Source organism: Akebia trifoliata, chromosome 11, assembly GCF_017979445.1.
Source record: "Akebia trifoliata isolate Shusen 1 chromosome 11, ASM1797944v1, whole genome shotgun sequence".
Lineage (NCBI taxonomy): Eukaryota > Viridiplantae > Streptophyta > Magnoliopsida > Ranunculales > Lardizabalaceae > Akebia > Akebia trifoliata.
In genome coordinates, this window is record NC_141385.1 from 45,331,893 (window position 1) to 45,344,287 (window position 12,395).

At 32.5% G+C, this 12,395-nt stretch overlaps 1 pseudogene; it reads left to right on the forward strand.

Annotated features, from left to right (window-relative positions):
- The first annotated feature begins 9,618 nt into the window (after positions 1-9,618).
- Positions 9,619-11,576, forward strand: LOC147392043 (scarecrow-like protein 32 pseudogene; annotated as a pseudogene).
- The last annotated feature ends 819 nt before the right edge of the window (positions 11,577-12,395 follow it).

Consider the following 12,395-nt stretch of genomic DNA (forward strand, 5'->3'; position numbering starts at 1 on the left):
AGTTTTAAAACTATGGTGTTGACATGTCATGATTGGGATTTTGGTTAGAGTGGGTGCAAACAGCATTTTTCGATGTGTTATAATTGCGTTGGTGCTCATGGTCACCAATCAGATTGATTTTTAGAGTGTATGATCATCAACAGGTTAGTCAGATGTTAATGCTTGGTAACACTTTTGAAGTCTGAAGTATGGAAGTGTCACAAATCAGAAAACTAGAAATCAAACTTTAGAATTTGGGTTTTATGGACAGGCCCAAGAGATCTGTAATCTCTCCATGTGCTTGCATAGCATCAAGTGAAGGTTGATGACGTGGCAACATTCCATCAATTTTGGTACCATAATATGGTTAATAATTTAGTAAAATTGCAACTATTATATGAACATTTTTGTGAAATCTCGCTTGTGCACAAAAATTTGCTTCCTGTTTGAGGTTGTTGTGGGCTTTTGGTTCAAAGAACCACAGAAATGGACACGCAGTTGTAAAAGGAAAATGCTGGAGCGACAATAAAATTGACATCGATTCACACATTGCTGATGTGGATGGGTGTTCGGAGTCATAAATGCTTTTCATCGAGATACGAGTGATAAAACATCTATGGTTCTGTGTGCATCTCCACATTAGCAATGTGTGAATCAATGTCAATTTTAATGTCACTCCTGACACGACTCCATGTAAAATAGTCATAGTGATCACAATTTTTTAAAGAAAGATAATGAAAACCTGTATGGATTTAAAATATACATATGGGAAGGTTTTACAAAAAAACTTTAATCCTTTTGTGTTATTTTATCAACTCATGAAAAGTGTATATGTAGAAATTTTCATTTTTGTTTTTCTCAAGTTTGATTTTTTTTTCTTTTTTTTAGATACTTAAAAATTATTTAATAAATACAAATCAGTTGATTGAATTGAACCCTGGTCCAATCGTTATGAGCAAAATTTTGATTTGATTATCGATCTGATTTTTAATACATTAATATTTTGAGTTTCGTTATAAACCTCTTACCACTTCTGGCTGTATTCTGTTCTCACTTCTCAGTAGAAATTGGAAGTGCCTGTTAAATTTTTAGGAATGATAATTTCGCTTCAAAAAAAAAAAAAAAAATTTAATTAAGCATGGAAATTAAAGAAGTTCAAAAACACAAATCTTTAGTGCTCCATCATAAAATTTTTACGAGAGATGTAAAATGTGATCTACCTTCATTAAGATATCAATCATGCTAATGAACATAGCTTCTTTTTTTGTTTTTTTTAGTTTGGCTGACCGCACGTACCAACCACCCTAGTATATGTTCAACAATTAAATATAGTCATTTTTTTGTGGAAGGACATATAGAGATTTGTGATCTGGGGAGCAAATTCAGTAGTCCTTACCATCTCAGTTAACTCCCGATGGTGAACACAGCTTCATTATGACCATATGACAAAAATCTTCAACTTATGAAAAGTTGATTAATTCACAAAGTTTTGAAATTTTCATATGTTTTTGGAAAAAAAGAAATCTTGATTCACAAATTAATCATCGAATTTGAAGTTGAACTATATTATGATTTTGTTATTATTTTAATATATTATGTTTTATAACATATTTAATATATGAAACATTCATTTTTATATTTTTCTAATTGATAGAGTTTTCTATTTTCTCAACTTCGACACTTTTTTCCTTCCCAAACTAATTTAAAAGATCCAACTTATGGTTATATGATGCAACCCACATGATAAAATATTTTTTTTTTTCCTTTATAGTATAGGTTTAGTTAAAATTTCAAATCATTTTTATTGGATGTAAATTACTATGTTTAGCTTATATTATATTATTATACTATGGCAACTTTGGACCTACTGTTGTTCAGACATGGATGATATTTGGCCTACCGCATCATCTTGATTTGCAAATATTCCAGTTAGTTCGGATGCACTTCACATCACCACAAAACAAAATAAAAGATAAGTCAAGCGCTTGATATTGTTTTCTCAATGCTTCCCATATAATTGAAATGGAATATGGACATTATTCATTTTTTTAATTGATTAATATTCAATCCACTAAAAGCATCTAAGTGTTAATGGTGTAAAAAATTAAATTACTATCATTTTAGAATCGTCGTATATTTCCACTATACCCTGTAGCCGTGACGGTAGATATATAATGGGCCTTGTAGAAATCTGGGCTTCTAGAGCAAATGCTAAAGAATCCTTTCCCTCTCTTCACAAGAAGAGATTTCCAACTCTCATAGACCGAAAGGAACACTGAAGGGAAGCAGTGAGGATATTGAAATAGGTAATGAAATGGGACCACACATGTTATATCTTTCAAAAAAGAGAATAAATCAGTCAGAGTCCTCTTTAAACCAATTTAAAGTGTCAATATTCTTTAGTCTCCCCATGGTATACAAAACAATAAACAATTCTTAAAATATTAAAAATGAACATTCTAGATTCTTTTCTACTGCATTACTAGAGTTTGCTCGTCCTACAACATGGTCACATTATGTGAAAACTAAAAATTTTGACAAGAAAATTCGACAGTAGGCATGGTGCATGGGACCAACCACTTCTTTCAATCATATATTCTACTTCGGGACAAGTCCGATTACTTGTTTTTCTTTCTAGTTCAATTGGGGATTTTCTTTCTTAAAAGGTCGGCTTATTACTCCGTTTACTTGCCTAACATATACGCTTCTCTATGCTTACTCACTTTCTTTCAAGACAAAGAGGATAATGTGCTTCTTACACTACCACTTCTAAGAGACCACTCTTCCTCTTTGAAAGCACAATAGCAAACTGGTTGGGTCAATGCCCACAAATTTTAGAAAGCAAATTTTGATGGCCTATGGGCGTTGAAATTTTTTATGATCCCCAATTTGACTGTTTAGAGCCATCAAATTTCTCCCATCCTCTATTAATGTAATGGTTTTGATCCATCGAAAAAATAAATTTGACAATGAAAATTTGATTCCTTGGTCCGTCAAATTTTATGAAATTTGACGATTTTGGGCCGTCAAATATATGGCTTTTTTCACATTGTCTCATCATCTTTGGACTTAATGAGGTAAAAAAGGAAAGACAATAAAATTATAACGGTATTATTTAAAAGATTAGAAGGGCAAAGGAAATAAAGTTGGAGAGGTGTTATTGAAAAAGAGAAAAGGGGGAGTAGAGAAAAGATAATAAAGTTGAATAAATAATAAATTTTTTATGCCCCCTCTGACATACGCCCCGATCATAGAATCGTAGATCATTTGCCTCAGGATACACAAAACCAATATTTTAAAAATCGGACTGATGATCAGACCGATTCATATTTATTAAATAATAAATTTAAATTTATAAATATTAGAAACATCTGCAATTTGGATCAAAATAATGGATAAATTAAAATTAAAAAAAAAATTATGTACTTAAATTCTTTTAAATAATATGACATCTTCTTTTCATATTATTTATGTTAATCGCTAAGAACTAACAATTGATTAAAAAACAATGAATAAAAAATAAAAGAAGAAAATTTAACATAATCAAATATTATTCATAAAAAGATAAAGAAAATTTCATTCAACATTTTCATTAACAATCATTAATAAATCTCTAATAAAAAATAACTCAATCAAATCATATCTTATTATAGGATTTCAAAAGTCTAAATTTAAGTATAAATGTAAAGTCTCTAATCTTTTAACTATTGTTCGTGTAGTCATTCTAGTAATCATCATCATCATTTTAAGTTTTCCTGTCCCTTATAATTGCGATATTCTTTCTTTGTTTTTCCATCATATGCAATAATCCCATCATGCCTATATATATATTATTTTAGGCTTGTGTTTTAAAACTCTCACTAGAATATTCATTTTCAATCAAATCATTTTTTATTTACATTCATTTTGATAAACTTGGTCTCTTATTGGTAGTTGATCTATCTCAAATCAATTATCTATTTCTTCATCTTGGAATACAGGAGGCGTAGTCTCCACTACCCAATCCCCTAGTATGTCCATATTTTCGAAAGATATAGAACCATAGCACTTATTTTTCTTGGAACCCCTGCAAAAAATAATTTTAAATCAATACATTATGAACTATATAAATATGTATTAATATAAAAATTCAAGAATAAATTCAAGTATTAAAAAATACTGACAATCAACGTACTCACATAAAAACAAATAACTACTTACTGATTTGCTAAATGAAGATATTGAACAAACACAAAATCATTGAGCCTGTGGTGCTCTAATTGATTTCTTCTTTCCATATGTATTCGTTCAACAATGCTCCAATTACGTTTACAACCCGATGAACTACAAGTTTGGCTTAGAATTCATAGTCATTTCTTGCAAATTCGGTGCACTTCCTCCAAAGTTTTCTCACTAATTAACTATGCAAAAAAAAAATTTACTATACAAAACATGCACCATAAAATAAATTAGTCAAGAACCTAAATTATATATTAAATTTAAAAATATAAAGATTAAACTATTTGATTTGTTAACCTGGAGGCATTTTATTATGTTCATTTATTGTCATAGATCGCCCAAAGTCTTCACTTGCTTCCTTGTAGAGCTTGATTTCTTTATTGATATTTTCTTGTTTTAACTCGTCATCAACAAACATTCTTTTGATACAATCCAAGAGTTGAGACAAAATTCTATAGTGGGAAGAAAAAGTATTTTTATTATTTAAAAAAAATTCAGAATTCAACCAATAGCTTGTTGCATGTAACTTTGCATCAAGTTGATCTTCCCATCGACGATCAATGATATCAAAAAATGGTAAGTACACTTTTATTTTATTTTTAAATTCATTTTTTATTGTTTTCTTTGCTATCATAATGCCTTCAAATATGCATCCCATTGCAGGTTTGTCATCACTATCCACAACGTAAGATTCTCACCAATGATTCACCAATTTTAACAAGCATCTCACATGAAGTCCAAAACTCAGGTAACAAAATTGTATTTTTGAAATCCTTCCCATCATTGATTTTTGACCATTTACTTTCTAACCACTCCTTGCTGGTGACCATATTTTGCAAATCATTTTTATTATTGATCAAACTTTGTAATGTCAAAAAGTTAATTGCAAAACAAGTAAAAGCAGGATGAACCACCTATTTTCCATTTGTATGCATTCTCATCAAATTTAGAACGACAAAATGGTTATAAATGAATTTTGAAATATCTCGTGCTTTATTTATAATCAACAGCACATCTTTTAACTTGTCAAATCTTCAGGCCTTAAATCAATTGAATAGGCCACATAAAAAGATCAAAATACTCTTGCAATTTCTTGGACCAATAATTTTCTTGGAGTTATTTAATTAATTGTATTATCAGTTATCAATTGAACTACATTTTCTGGTCCAAGAAATTCCACCACTTCCTTAACAAGACCAAATAACATTTGAACGGTCTTCGAATGTGTTGTCTCATCAACTGATTTTAAAAATATAATTCCTTTAAGACAATAAATAAGAAAATTAATCAATGTCCCACTTCTTTTATCAGTCTAACCATCAGTCATGATTGTGCAACCTTTCTCTTTCCAATTATCTCAAATGATGTCAATAAACTATTTCACTTCATTGATATTTTTCTTCAAAATAGAACCCCGTATGGCATGATATGAAGGTGTTTTATATCCTGGACCAATAAAAATAACTACATCAAGCATAGGTTGAAAATAATGCGAGTTAATGATATTGAATGGAATGAATGCATCATACATCCATTTTTCAATGGTTGAATCTGCCTTTAATACCTTATCCTTGGTTGCCAATGCACTTTTAATTTTCGATTGTTCACCTGAATTTGTTCGTGGAGTTGACAATCCCTTTTCTTCGTATTAACTTATTGCTTTTCTTATTCTTAGTAGCATGACTAACAACATCATGATCTTCTTCACTTGACTCATCATCTATTGTCACAAGACTTATTTCTTATTCATCGTATTTTCTTTTTTCCATTTTTTTTTTCTTTTCTTTTCTTTTCTTTTCTTTTTCTTTTGAAACATTTCTAAGATTACAATCAATTTGATATTATACCTATCTAGGTATTCTTGAGCAAGTCTCAGCACCCCCTTCTTACGGTCCAGACATTCTTTCATTCGATGTGTCCCACCTCCACAAAATGTCTTTCCGCAATAATTGTATTTCAGAATAGTCATTCTTTTTCCAGTTGGATCATCTAAAATTTTACGATGCTCCCAAGTATCATCTGTCTTACTTCGAGTAGAATTAAAATTGATAAAAGTGGAAGCTACACTTGGACTTGACATTCTAACAATTAAAAATATGAAAAAACAGAATAATAATTCAAATTAGAATCCCAAACAAATATAATTTAAAAAAAGAAATGATTTATTCAAGCACTATAATTGAAATGCCCACTATGTTTACTTTGGTATTAAAACGTTCTAACATTATTAACACAGACAAATCAATATATGAGTATAGATGTTCTATATTTAATATGAAACATTGACGTGATACATCCGAAATGTTAATAACATTTAGATCGACTTACCAATAGATCTATTTGTTGTAATTTTATTCCTTGCTTTATCAAGCTTGTTATTCTTACTTTATGAATCTGACAAACATAACTAACTTAGTAAGATTTTAATTCTTACTAAGAGTCATTGGGCTTGTAGGGATAAACAAATTGGCAATCCAATACCACAACATTCTAGATTTCATTGGAAAAACTCATATTCAAAAATTTTAAAAAAAATTAACTAATATTTTTTAATTTGATTGAAGGTGTTGAAAAGGGATGGCTACCGAAGTCCCAAATTTAAAATTAAAATTCCATAGTGAGAATTATTTTATTTTTTTCGATTTTTGTTTTCAAAAATCTTAAAATTTTATCGTTTATAATCTTGTGGGCTTGTGGGCTTGTGACATCTGATCATGTTTTTGAATACCACAAATTGATGTGGCTTGGATCCACTTCTGTGTATGTTAAGCTACAAATAAAAACCTCAATTTAAATTTTATATTTTTATACTTTATAACGTGGATCCCACCTCAGGGTTTGCTGGGAAACAAACTACTTGGTAAAGTAAAGTTTGGTTGGTGATTAACAAACTCCATACTTATTTAGTAAGGTTCCCTTGGATAACTCCAAGGGAGTTTTGTTTAGTAAAAATGCAGATACTTGTTGATATGCAGAGAAGATGAAGCAAAGAACTGTACCTGTAAACCAAAATTAATTTGAAAAAATATATATAAAAGAAAAATTTGTAAATCCTTTATTTGATCTTCAATTTGATGCTTAACTCCCTAACCTCAAATCTATCACTACACAAGAGAAGAAGAAGAAGTGATTAAAAATCAAATAAAAAAATTCTGAATTTAAATAAAATTGAAGATTAATGGAAATATGAATTTTTTTTTTCATTAAAATTCAAACCTTTTCTTCTTTAATGGACGGACTCTAACTCAACTTCTTCAATCTTCAAATCTTCTTTAACTTGATAAAACCCTAATAAATCAAGTTTGGGCGTTTTTTTTTTCTTCTAATATTTATATTTAAGTTAAAAGTTAAAACCCTAATAAATCTTAACAAATCACGTTTTGGCCTTTTGGGTGCAACTGCAATGCAAAACTGCAAACCCAGCAAATCAATCTGTGGATTTGGCGATTTGCATTCTAATTTAATTTTATCATATTAATGAATCGGTTTTTGAGAACCAACGGTTTTGGTGGTTAAATAGGAGATTGTCAAAAAACCGATGGTTTTGTAAAAAACAAATCAGGTTCATGATGAACCAGATTGATAAAATTGAAAAATCCGATCAGACCAGTTGGACTGTCAGTCTAGTCCAATTTTTAAAACACTGCACAGAACCATAAATATTTTTCTTGTGTACCCTGGGGCAAATGATTTACAGTTCTGTGATGGGGGCGTAGGAGGGAAGTATGTCAGAGGGGGGCGTAGATTATCACAACTCAAGTTGAATAGATACTTTTGGAAAGGAAGGAGAGAGAAGGGAATAAAGTTGAAATTATTTTTCTAGATTCATAATGAGATTAAATCTCAACCACTACTATTGTTAGGGATAAACATTAGGATGAGAAGTGTTGTGTTCATTATATAGACATTCTTTCCCAAGCCCTTTTGGAATTCTATAGATTACTCTAGACCTAGTGAATGAAAAATGCCTCATGTGGCCCCAAAGAATGACACCAATTTCCATTTTCAATGTGGTACATGTTCACAATTTTCCACGTTCTTTTTTAGAAAAAAAAAAAAAAAAAAAGAGAGACCCTCCAAATCAATGGCTTTTCAAAATAAAAGGCCAAGCTGGGGAGTGACAAAAATTTTGCATGTGTGGATGTTTTAATAAATGAAGTTATTTGCTATTGAAACCAAGCACTAAACTAATAGGTCAAGTTGGGTTATTTGGGTCCCCATATAGATTAATCTCCAATGACATGACCATTAAAAAAAACAAGGATTATTATCATCACCCTTTAATTTATCATCATCTCTTCATCTGAAATCTAAATACCCCCAACGGACGCCTTAGGATTCTCATTAGAAGGTTGATGTTATTGTTTTTTCCTTATCGAAGTAGGATAATATATGTTTCCACACAAACCCTAAATGTCATTCTTTTGTTTTTGTGCTCACGTGTTTCTCCCCACTAGTGTCTTCTAATAGAAATTAGGTGTATTTGTCTTATGCGGTGTATTTGCATGGCACAAGCAACAAAATTCATCTCATCTATGATGTTTGTGGACTGAGAAATACCCATCAATCATTCAACTCAAAGAGAAAGCCAAATTGCTTAAAATTAATAATGTTGAGTCTGTCTTTAATGACATTTCAAGAGCACACATAAAACAAAAAAATGGCCGGCTAGGACTGCCTCTTTAACCTACTATCTACCTTCTAATCATCTGATTAAAGCAAACAAAAATGGAAAAGATGGAGGAAATCAACAAAATAGCCTAGGAAAATTCTCTTCTTGTAGTGACTAAACTAAGGATTATTAGAGGGAGTGTTCTTCATAATGACAGATAACTTCACAAAAAAAAAAAAAAAAAACAGGAGCATTTATGATGTACATGAAGTCCATCATCTTCAATGGACCCTAATTCTAGGACAGCATACATATCTGGCCAAGTCAACAATCAGGGACCATCCTGGGAACAGACGGGCCACAGTAGAGGCTTTAATTTTCAGATCTAGAACCAAATATTTGATGGTTACAGCTAATTCAATTCAAGTGTCCAATTTCTTTGTTTTATGGGTTAAGGATGATTCAATATGTGGCTCTGATCACCAATTATTTTGGTCCAGATCAATAATCAGAAGGGTCATTGGGATGATTGAATCAAGGTCTATCATACAATATATTGTCTCTTAATTATAAAAGTAAATCTCTTCTTTTTGAAACTGAAAATATGTGGTCTTAAAAATTGATGAATGGATTTAAGTAGGGGGTAATGGATACCCTAACAGAGAAAACAAAAGACATAGGATTGGAAGGATAAGAGAGGCTTGGTTGTTTTCAACTATATTTTTGGCTTAATATTATTATGATATTTATAGATCAAGGCCTTGTGTATATATGGTCCCTAGAAGAAAAGAGACTACCTCTCTCTCTCTCTCTCTCTCTCTCTCTCTCTCTAATGTTCACAATTAAAACACCAATTCTCCATCCAGTAAACTCAAATTTTCAGAAAGATAGACCCTAGCTCTTCAATCCTCATCCACCAATCCTCATCAGCCAAGTGTCATAAAATACCCACCATTTGCACAATCACCACCTTCTCTCGTTATCTTCCCCAAAACCAAGCCCCCCCATCATGCACGTAGAAGCAAAACAAAACCCAAATTTCCGTCCGTCGTCCTTGATAGAGATGAAAACTGAACTAAGAGGTACAACTACAGCTACACCCATCTCTCTACCAAACCCTAATCTTTTCAACACCCACCAAAGTTCTCTATCAGGTGCACTCAAAGGGTGTCTTGGCAGCTTAGACGGAGCTTGTATCGAGAAGCTTCTCCTTCACTGTGCAAGTGCCCTAGAAAGCAAAGACATCACCTTAGCTCAACAAGTGATGTGGGTACTCAACAACGTCGCTTCTTCTATAGGTGACCCTAACCAAAGGCTCACTTCATGGTTCTTAAGGGCACTCATCTCTAGGGCTTCTAGGGTTTGCCCAGCTACAGCCATGAATTTTCATAGCACAGCTACCTTTCAGAGTACTAGAACAAGATTGATGTCTGTCACCGAGCTAGCAGGGTATGTTGACTTGATTCCTTGGCACAGATTTGGTTTTTGTGTATCGAATAGTGCAATTTTCAAAGCAATTCAAGGGCAGCCAAAGGTTCATATATTAGATTTTAGTATCACACATTGCATGCAGTGGCCTACCCTAATTGATACCTTGGCGAAGAGGCCTGAAGGTCCACCATCACTTCGAATCACTGTGCTTTCTTGTAGGCCACCTGTCCCTCCTTTGCTTAACGTGTCGACTGAAGAAGTTGGTCAACGTCTGTCAAATTTTGCTAAGTCTAGGGACGTTCCTTTCGAATTCCATGTGATCAGTGGCTCTTCCTCTAGGCCTAGTGATGTCTCGTCGGTGGATTCATCTATCTTTCACCTTGAATTGTTGTTGAGTCAATTAAATCCGTCCTTGCTAAACCTAAGAGATGATGAGGCCTTGGTCATCAATTGTCAAAATTGGTTACGATATTTGCCTGATGAACCTGGGGGGAGCATTAAAGATCTATCTTTCCGAGACTGGTTTTTACAATTGATTAGGGATCTTAACCCTTGTCTCGTTACTGTGGTCGATGAGGATTCAGATTTAGATTATCTGAGCCTCACATCTCGGATCCCTGTATGTTTCAATTATCTATGGATACCATTCGATGCCTTGGAGACTTTCTTGCCCAAGGATAGCAGCCAAAGAATAGAATACGAAACTGACGTTGGGCATAAGATTGAGAACATCCTTGGTTTCGAAGGTTTGCAAAGGATTGAGAGGTTAGAGTCAAGTGTTAGATTGGTGCAACGCATGAAGAATGCTCACTTTCTTAGTGTTCCCTTTGGTGAAGATACTATTGGGGAAGTTAAGTTTTTACTAGATGAACATGCAAGTGGTTGGGGAATGAAGAGAGAAGAAGAAATGCTGGTGCTCACATGGAAGGGTCACAACTCTGTCTTTGCTACAGCTTGGGTTCCAAGTGGATTTGATGATTGAAAGGGTTTAATCTCTGGAGTTGAATGTACATAGACTGGCTTTGTTGGGCAAACTATGGGTATGAGATTAATCTCTTTAGTGGTGGTCCAAGGGAAGAGCTGGGACAAAATAAGGTATCTTTTCTCTTTGTCACAAGGCTGGAAATGGGCACAAGACAAGAAGGGAGAAAGGAAAGAATTTGAGAATATGTTCATTTCACCTTTATGGTTTAATTGGAGCCTTAGCTATGTTCATATGAAAAGGCAAAGAGAAAAACAAATGTACATGTTATCTTTGTTTGAGACAAAGCTTTTCCCTTGTTTATGTTTCTTTGTAGGCTATATTATAGGAAGTTGAAAGTAGCTTTTTCTTTCTTATTTTACTTTCTATGTGCGCTATCATAAGATTTTCATTTTTAACATGGACAATATGACTGTCCAGATCATTGGATGATTATCAAGATCCGAACTCGAGGACCATACAATCCTTTGGATCATGGAACAACTTCCATCTTGACTGACTAAAACATTGCCCTATTAATATTTAGTTATAAGGCTTATTCACGTATAGAAATCCGTTAATTAAGTCCCCGTGTCAATTGGTATCATGTTCTACCGATCAGCATATGAATGGACTAAAGCATCATGGTGATACTTACTGTAACTTCTATCGTTGTTCAATTTAGTGGCATAATACACAAATTAACATTATTTTAATGGTATACTAGATGACTCAGTACATTATAATCGCATATTATCCCATGATAAACAAAGTAGTTGACATGGTGGTGGAAAATAGAAGCATGGATTTGTTAACAAATCTCAACTTTGAGACTAATTAGTTTTCTACAATTTGAAGTAAAAAATAATAATAATTTTTGTTGCACTTGGATAAGAATAGTACTTTGGTATAAATTGGAGGCTCTTAAAAAAGGAAAATAAAGTTGAAGTTGACATCAGTGATGATAAGAAAATATCTAAAAAGCCACATGCCTTGAATGAAGTGGTGAGACAAGATTCATGTTACAGACCCCAAATATTGATAAGACCTAGATGATATTGATGTACAGTTTTTATATGAGAGATATCCTTGGGATGTATTGAAAATGGTGGTCGATATTGAAAGCAGTACAAAGTAAGAAAATAATAAAGGTTTTGAAACCAAAATAGCAAACCCATCTCCATCATATGGTGA